Consider the following 8,587-nt stretch of genomic DNA (forward strand, 5'->3'; position numbering starts at 1 on the left):
TGGCTATGTTTTCCTCTAAGAGTTTGATAGTTTCTGGCCTTACATTTAGGTCTTTAATCCATTTTGAGCTTATTTTTGTGTATGGTGTTAGGGAGTGATCTAATCTCATACTTTTACATGTACCTCTCTAGTTTTCCCAGCACCACTTATTGAAGAGGCTGTCCTATCTCCACTGTACATTCTTGTCTCCTTTATCAAAGATAAGGTGACCATATGTGCGTGGGGTTATCTCTGGGCTTTCTATCATGTTCCATTGATCTATCTTTCTGTTTTTGTGCCAGCATCATACTGTCTTGATTACTGTAGGTTTATAGTATAGTCTGAAGTCAGGGAGCCTGATTCCTCCAGCTCCATTTTTCGTTCTCAAGATTGCTTTGGCTATTCGGGGTCTTTTGTGTTTCCATACAAATTGTGAAATTTTTTGTTCTAGTTCTGTGAAAAATGCCAGTGGTAATTTGATAGTGTTTGCATTGAATCTGCAGATTGTTTTGGGTAGTAGAGTCATTTTCACAAAGTTGATTCTTCCAATCCAAGAACATGGTATATCTCTCCATCTCTTTGTATCATCTTTAATTTCTTTCATCAGTGTCTTATAATTTTCTGCATACAGGTCTTTTTTCTCCGTAGGTAGGTTTATTGCTAGATACTTTATTCCTTTTGTTGCAATGGTAAATGGGAGTGTTTTCTTGATTTCACTTTCAGATTTTTCACCATTAGTGTATAGGAATGCCAGAGATTTCTGTGCATTAATTTTGTATCCTGCCACTCTACCAAATTCATTGATTAGCTCTAGTAGTTTTCTGGTAGCATCTTTAGGATTCTCTATGTCTAGTATCATGTCATCTGCAAACAGTGACAGTTTTACTTCTTATTTTCTGATTTGGATTCCTTTTATTTCCTTTTCTTCTCTGATTGCTGTCGCTAAAACTTCCATAACTATGTTGAGTAAGAGTGGTGAGAGTGGGCAACCTTGTCTTGTTCCTGATCTTAGTGGAAATGGTTTCAGTTTTTCACCATTGAGGATTATGTTGGCTGTGGGTTTGTCATATATGGCCTTTATTATGTTGAGGAAAGTTCCCTCTATGCCTACTTTCTGCAGGGTTTTTATCATAAATGGGTGTTGAATTTTGTTGAATGCGTTCTCTGCTTATATTGAGATCATCATATGGTTTTTCTCCTTCAATTTGTTAATACGGTTTATCACGTTTATTGATTTGCGTATATTGAAGAATTCTTGCATTCCTGGAATAAACTCCACTTGATAATGGTTTATGATCCTTTTAATGTGCCGATGGATTCTGTTTGCTAGTATTTTGTTGAGGATTTTTGCATCTATGTTCATCAGTGATATTGGCCTGTAGTTTTCTTTCTTTGTGACATCCTTGTCTGGTTTTAGTATCAAGGTGATGGAGCCCTCGTAGAATGAATCTGGTCCTGGGCTTTTGTTAGTTGGAAGATTTTTAATCACAGTTTCAATTTCAGTGCTTGTGCTTGGTCTGTTCAAATTTTCTATTTCTTCCTGATTCAGTCTTGGCAGGTTGTGCATTTCTAAGAATTTGTCCATTTCTTCCAGGTTGTCCATTTTATTGGTATAGAGTTTCTTGTTGTAATCTCTAATGATCTTTTGTATTTCTGCAGTGTCAGTTGTTACTTCTCCTTTTTCATTTCTAATTCTATTGATTTGAGTCTTCTCCCTTCTTTTCTTAATGAGTCTGGCTAATGATTTATCAATTTTGTTTATCTTCTCAAAGAACCAGCTTTTAGTTTTATTGATCTTTGCTATTTTTTCCTTCATTTCTTTTTCGTTTATTTCTGATCTGACTTTTATGATTTCTTTCCTTCTGCTAACTTTGGGGTTTTTTTGTTCTTCTTTCTCTAATTGCTTTAGGTGTAAGGTTAGGTTGTTTATTCGAGATGTTTCCTGTTTCTTAAGGTGGGCTTGTATTGTGATAAACTTCCCTCTCAGAACTGCTTTTGCTGCATCCCTTAGGTTTTGGGTCGTCTTGTTTCCATTGTCATTTCTTTCTAGGTATTTTTTTATTTCCTCTTTGATTTCTTCAGTGATCACTTCGTTATTAAGCAGTGTAATGCTTAGCCTCCATGTGTTTGTATTTTTTTACAGATCTTTTCCTGTAACTGACATCTAGTCTCATAGTGTTGTGGTCGGAAAATATACTTAATACAATTTCAATTTTCTTAAATTTACCAAGGTTTGATTTGTGACCCAAGATATGATCTATCCTGGAGAACATTCCATGAGCACTTGAGAAAAATGTGTATTCTGTTGTTTTTGGATGGAATGTCCTATAAATATCAATTAAGTCCTTCTTGTTTAATGTATCATTTAAAGCTTGTGTTTCCTTATTTATTTTCATTTTGGATGATCTGTTCATTGGTGAAAGTGGGGTGTTAAAGTCCTGTACTATGAATGTGTTACTGTCGATTTCCCCTTTTATGGCTGTTAGTATTTGCCTTAGGTATTGGGTTACTCCTATGTTGGGTGCATAAATATTTACAATTGTTATATGTTCTTCTTGGATCAATCCCTTGATCATTATGTAGTGTCCTTCTTTGTCTCTTCTAATAGTCTTTATTGTAAAGTCTATTTTGTCTGATATGAGAATTACTACTCAGATTTCTTTTGATTTCCATTTGCATGGAATATCTTTTTCCATCCACTTACTTTCAGTCTGTATGTGTCTCTAGGTCTGAAGGGGGTCTCTTGTAGACAGCATATATATGCATCTTGTTTTTGTCTTCATTCAGCCAATCTGTGTCTTTTGGTGGGAGCATTTAGTCCATTTACATTTAAGGCAATTATCCATATGTATGTTCCTATTCTCATTTTCTAAATTATTTTGGGTTCCTTATTGTCAGTCTTTTCCTTCTCTTGTGTTTGTTGCCTAGAGAAGTTCCTTCGGAATATGTTGTAATGCTGGTTTGGTGGTGCTGAACTCTCTCAGCTTTTGCTTGTCTGTAAAGTTTTTAATTTCTAAATCAAATTTGAATGAGATCCTTGCTGGGTAGTGTAATCTTGGTTGCAGGTTTTTCTCTTTCATCACTTTAAATATGTCCTGCCACTCCCTTCTGGCTTGCAGAGTTTCTGCTGAAATTATCAGCTGTTGATCTTATGGGGATTCCCTTGTGTTTTATTTTTCCCTTGCTGCTTTTAATATGTTTTCTTTGTATTTAATTTTTGACAGTTTGATTAATATGTGTCTTGGCATATTTCTCCTTCGATTTATCATGTATGGGACTCTCTGTGCTTCCTGGACTTGATTAACTATTTCCTTTCCCATATTCGGGAAGTTTTCAACTATAATCTCTTCAAATATTTTCTCAGTCCCTTTCTTTTCCTCTTCCTCTTCTGGAACCCCTATAATTCAAATGTTGGTGCGTTTAATGTTGTCCCAGAGGTCTCTGAGACTGTCCTCAGTTCTTTTCATTCTTTTTTCTTTATTCTGCTCTGCAGTAGTTATTTCCACTATTTTATCTTCCAGGTCACTTATCCGTTCTTCTGCCTCAGTTATTCTGCTATTGATTCCATCTAGAGTATTTTTCATTTCATTTATTTTGTTGTTCATCATTGTTTGTTTCCTCTTTTGTTCTTCTACATCCTTGTTAAATGTTTCTTGCATTTTGTCTATTCTCCTTCCAAGATTTTGGATCATCTTTACTATCATTATTCTGAATTCTTTTTCAGGTAGACTGCCTATTTCCTCTTCATTTGTTAGGTCTGGTGGGTTTTTATCTTGCTCCTTCATCTGCTGTGTGTTTTTCTGTCTTCTCATTTTGCTTATCTTTCTGTGTTTGGGGTCTCCTTTTTGCGGGCTGCAAGTTCATAGTTCCCGTTGTTTTTTGTGTCTGTCCCCATTGACTAAGTTTGGTTCAGTGGGTTGTGTAGGCTTCCTGGTGGAGGGGACTAGCGCCTGTGTTCTGGTGGATGAGACTGGCTCTTGTCTCTCTGCTGGGCAGGTCTACATCTGGTGGTGTGTTTTGGGGTGTCTGTGGCCTTATTATGATTTTAGGCAGCCTCTCTGCTAATGGGTGAGGTTTTGTTCCTGTTTTGCTAGTTGTTTGGCCTAGGGTGTCCAGCACTGTACCTTGCTCATTGTTTAGTGAAGCTGGGTGCTGGTGTTGAGATGGAGATCTCTGGGAGATTTTTGCCATTTGATATTATGTGGAGCTGGATGGTCTCTTGTTGACCAGTGTCCTGAAGTTGGCTCTCCCACCTCAGAGGCACAGCACTGACTCCTGGCTGTAGCACCAGGAGCCTTTCATCCATACGTCTTGGAATAAAAGGGAGAAAAAGTAGACAGAAAGAATTTGTAGAAGTAGGAAGAAAGAAAGCAAGAAAGGAAGGAAGGAAGGAAGGAAGGGTGGAAGGAAGAAAGAAAGAAGCAAAGAAGGAAAGAAAGAATGAATGGAGGGAGGGAGGGAGGGATGGTGGGAGAAAGGAAGGAAGGAAGGAGGGAAGGAAGGAAAAAAGAAAGAAGATAATGTAAAATATAATAAAGTTATTAAATTAAAACTAATTTTTAAGAAAAAAACAAAAGGAAAACAGCAAAGAAAACGGATGGCTAGAACCTTAGGACAAATGGTGGAAGCAAAGCTATACAGACAAAATCACATATAGAGGCATACACATACACACTCACAAAAGGGAAAAGGGGAAAAAATCATAAATCTTGCTCACAAAGTCCACCTTCTCAATTTGGGATGATTCGTTGTCTAAAGGCTGTAGGGAAGGAAAGAAAGAAAGAAAGAAAGAAAGAAGATAAAGTAAAATAAAATAAAGTTATTAAAATTAATTATTAAGAAAAAAAATAAAATCATGGAGTTGGACGTCTCTTGTGGACCAGTGTCCTGAAGTTGGCTCTCCCACCTTAGAGGCGCAGCACTGACTCCTGACTGCAGTACCAAGAGCCTTTCATCCATACGGCTCATAATAAAAGGGAAAAAAAGTAGAAAGAAAGAAAGAGGATAAAAGAAAACAAGATAAACTAAGATAAAATAAAATTATTAAAAAAAATAATTATTAAGAAAAAAATTTTTTTAGAAAGTAAAAAACAAAAAAAGAACTACAAAGAAAAACAAAACAAAATGGACGGATAGAACCCTAGGACAAATGGTGGAAGCAAAGCTATACAGACAAAATCTCACACAGAAGCATACACATACACACTCACAAAAAGAGGAAAAGGGGAAAAAAATCATAAATCTTGCTCTCAAAGTCCACCTCCTCAATTTGGGATGATTTGTTGTCTATTTATGTACTCCACAGATGCAGGGTACATCAAGTTGATTGTGGAGCTTTTATCCACTGATTTTGAGGCTGCTGGGAGAGATTTCCCTTTTTCTTCTTTGTTCTCAATGCTCCCAGGGGCTCAGCTCTGTATTTGGCCCCGCCTCTGCATGTAGGTCGCCGGAGGGCGTTTGTTTTTTGCTCAGACAAGACGGGGTTAAAGAAGCCGCTGATTTGGGGGCGCTGGCTCACTCATGCTGGGGGGAGTGAGGGGCACAGAGTGCGGGGCGAGTCTGCGGTGGCAGAGGCCTGCGTGACGTTGCACCAGCCTGAGGCGCACCGTGCATTCTCCTGGGGGAATTGTCCTTGGATCCCGGGACCCTGGTAGTGGTGGGCTGCACAGGCTCCCAGGAAGGGCAGTGTGGAGAGTGACCTGTGCTCGCACACAGGCTTCTTGGTGGCAGCAGCAGCAGCCTTAGCATCTCCTGCCCATCTCTGGTGTGTGCGCTTTTAGCTGCGGCTTGCGCCCGTCTCTGGAGCTCCTTTAAGCAGCGCTCTTAATCCCCTCTCCTCTCGCACCAGGAAAGAAAGAGGGAAGGAAAAAGTCTCTTGCCTCTTTGGCAGCTCCAGACCTTTTCCTGGACTCCCTCCCGGCTAGTCGTGGTGCACTAACCCCTTCAGGCTGTGTTCACGCCGCTAACCCCAGTCCTCTCCTACAGCTTTCTTTTGATTTCCATTTGAATGGAATAACTATCTCCATTCCCTCACTCTCAGTCTGTATGTTTCTCAAGGTCTGAAGTGGGTCTCTTGTAGGCAGCATATATATCGGTCTTGTTTTTGTATCCATTCAGACAGTCTGTGTCTTTTGGTGGGAGCATTTAATACATTTACATTTAAGGTAATTTTCAATATGTATGTTCCTATTCCCATTTTCTAAATTGTTTTGTGTTTGTTTTTGTAGGTCTTTTCCTTCTCATGTGTTTCTTGACTAGAGAAGGTCCTTTAGCTTTTGTTGTAAAGCTGGCTTGGTGGTGCTGAACTCTCTGAGTTTTTGCTTGTCTGTAAAGATTTTAATTTCTCCATCAAATCTGAATGAGATCCTGGCTGGGTAGAGTAATCTTGGTTGTAGGTTTTTCTTCTTCATCACGTTAAATATGTCCTGCCAGTTCCTTCTGGCTTGCAGAGTTTCTGCTGAAAGACCAGCTGTTAACCTTATGGGGATTCCCTTGTGTGTTATTTGTTGTTTTTCCCTTGCTGCTTTTAATATGTTTTCTTTGTATTTAACTTTTGTCAGTTTGATTAATATGTGTCTTGGTGTGTTTCTCCTTTGATTTACCTGGTATGGGACTCTCTGTGCTTTCTGGACTTGATTAACTATTTCCTTTCCCATGTTAGGGTAGTTTTCAACTATAATCTCTTCAAATATTTTCTCAGTCCCTTTCTTTTTCCCTTCTACTGGGACCTCTATGATTCGAATGTTGGTGCATTTAATGTTGTCCCAGAAGTCTCTGAGACTGTCCTTAGTTCTTTTCATTCTTTTTTCCTTATTCTTCTCTGTAGTAGTAATTTCTACTATTTTATCTTCCAGGTCACTTATCCGTTCTTCTGCCTCAGTTATTCTGCTATTGATCCCTTCTAGAGTATTTTTCGTTTCATTTGTTGTGTTTTTCATCATTGTTTGTTTCCTCTTTAGTTCTTCTACTTCCTTGTTAAATGTTTCTTGTATTTTGTCTGTTCTATTTCCAACATTTTGGATCACCTTTACTACCATTATTCTGAATTCTTTTTCAGGTAGACTGCCTATTTCCTCTTCATTTGTTAGGTCTGGTGGGTTTTTATCTTGCTCCTTCATCTTCCGTGTTTTTTACTGCCTTCTCATTTTGCTTATCTTTCTGTGTTTGGGGTCTCCTTTTTGCAGGCTGCAGTTTCGTAGTTCCCGTTGTTTTTGGTGTCTGTCCCCAGTGGCTAAGGTTGGTTCAGTGGGTTGTGTAGGCTTCCTGGTGGAGGGGACTAGTGCCTGTGTTCTGGTGGATGAGGCTGGATCTTGTCTCTCTGGTGGGCCAGTCCACGACTGGTGGTGTGCTTTGGGGGTGTCTGTGGCCTTATTATGATTTTAGGCAGCCTCTCTGCTAATGGGTGGGGTTGTGTTCCTGACTTGCTAGTTTTTTGGCATAGGGTGTGCAGCACTGTAGCTTGCTGGTCGTTGAGTGAAGCTGGGTGCTGATGTTTAGATGGAGATCCCTGGGAGATTTTCGCCATTTGATATTACATGGAGTTGGGAGGCTCTTGTGGACCAGTGTCCTGAAGTTGGCTCTCCCACCTTAGAGGCACAGCACTGACTCCTGACTGCAGCACCAAGAGCCTTTCATCCATACGGCTCATAATAAAAGGGAGAAAAAGTAGAAAGAAAGAAAGAGGATAAAAGAAAACAAGATAAATTAAGATAAAATAAAATTATTAAAATAAAAAATAATTATTAAGAAAAAAATTTTTTTAGAAAGTAAAAAACAAAAAAAGAACTACAAAAAAAAAAAAAAAAAAGGACGGATAGAACCCTAGGACAAATGGTGAAAGCAAAGCTATACAGACGAAGTCTCACACAGAAGCATGCTCATACACACTCACAAAAAGAGGAAAAAGGGAAAAAATAAATCTCGCGCTCAAAGTCCACCTCCTCAATTTCGGATGATTCCTTGTCTATTCAGGTATTCCACAGATGCAGGGTACATCAAGTTGATTGTGGAGATTTAATCCGCTGCTCCTGAGGCTGCTGGGAGAGATTTCCCTTTCTCTTCTTTGTTCGCATAGCTCCCGGGGCTCAACTGTTGATTTGGCCCTGCCTCTGTGTGTAGTTCGCCAGAGGACGTCTGTTCATCATTCAGACAGGATGGGGTTAAAGGAGCCACTGATTTGGGGGATCTGGCTCATTGAGGCCGGGGGGAGGGAGGGGCACGATGTGGGGCGAGCTTGTGGTGGCAGAGGGCAGTGTGACGTTGCACCAGTCTGAGGTGCACCGTGAGTTCTCCCGGGACCCTGACAGTGGCGGTCTGCACAGGCTCCCCGGAAGGGAGGTGTGGATAGTGACCTGTGCTCGCACAGAGGCTTCTTGGTGGTGGCAGCAGCAGCCTTAGTGTTTCCTGCCCGTCTCTGTGGTCCGCGCTGTTACCCGCGGCTCGCATATGTCTCTGGAGCTCCTCCAAGCAGCGCTTTTAATCCCCTCTCCTCGTGCACCAGGAAACAAAGAGGGAAGAAAAAGTCTCCTGCCTCTTCGGCAGGTCCAGACTTTTCCCCAGACTCCCTCCTGGCCAGCCGTGGCGCACCAGCCCCCTCAGGCTGTGTTCA

Source organism: Tursiops truncatus, chromosome 1, assembly GCF_011762595.2.
Source record: "Tursiops truncatus isolate mTurTru1 chromosome 1, mTurTru1.mat.Y, whole genome shotgun sequence".
NCBI lineage: Eukaryota > Metazoa > Chordata > Mammalia > Artiodactyla > Delphinidae > Tursiops > Tursiops truncatus.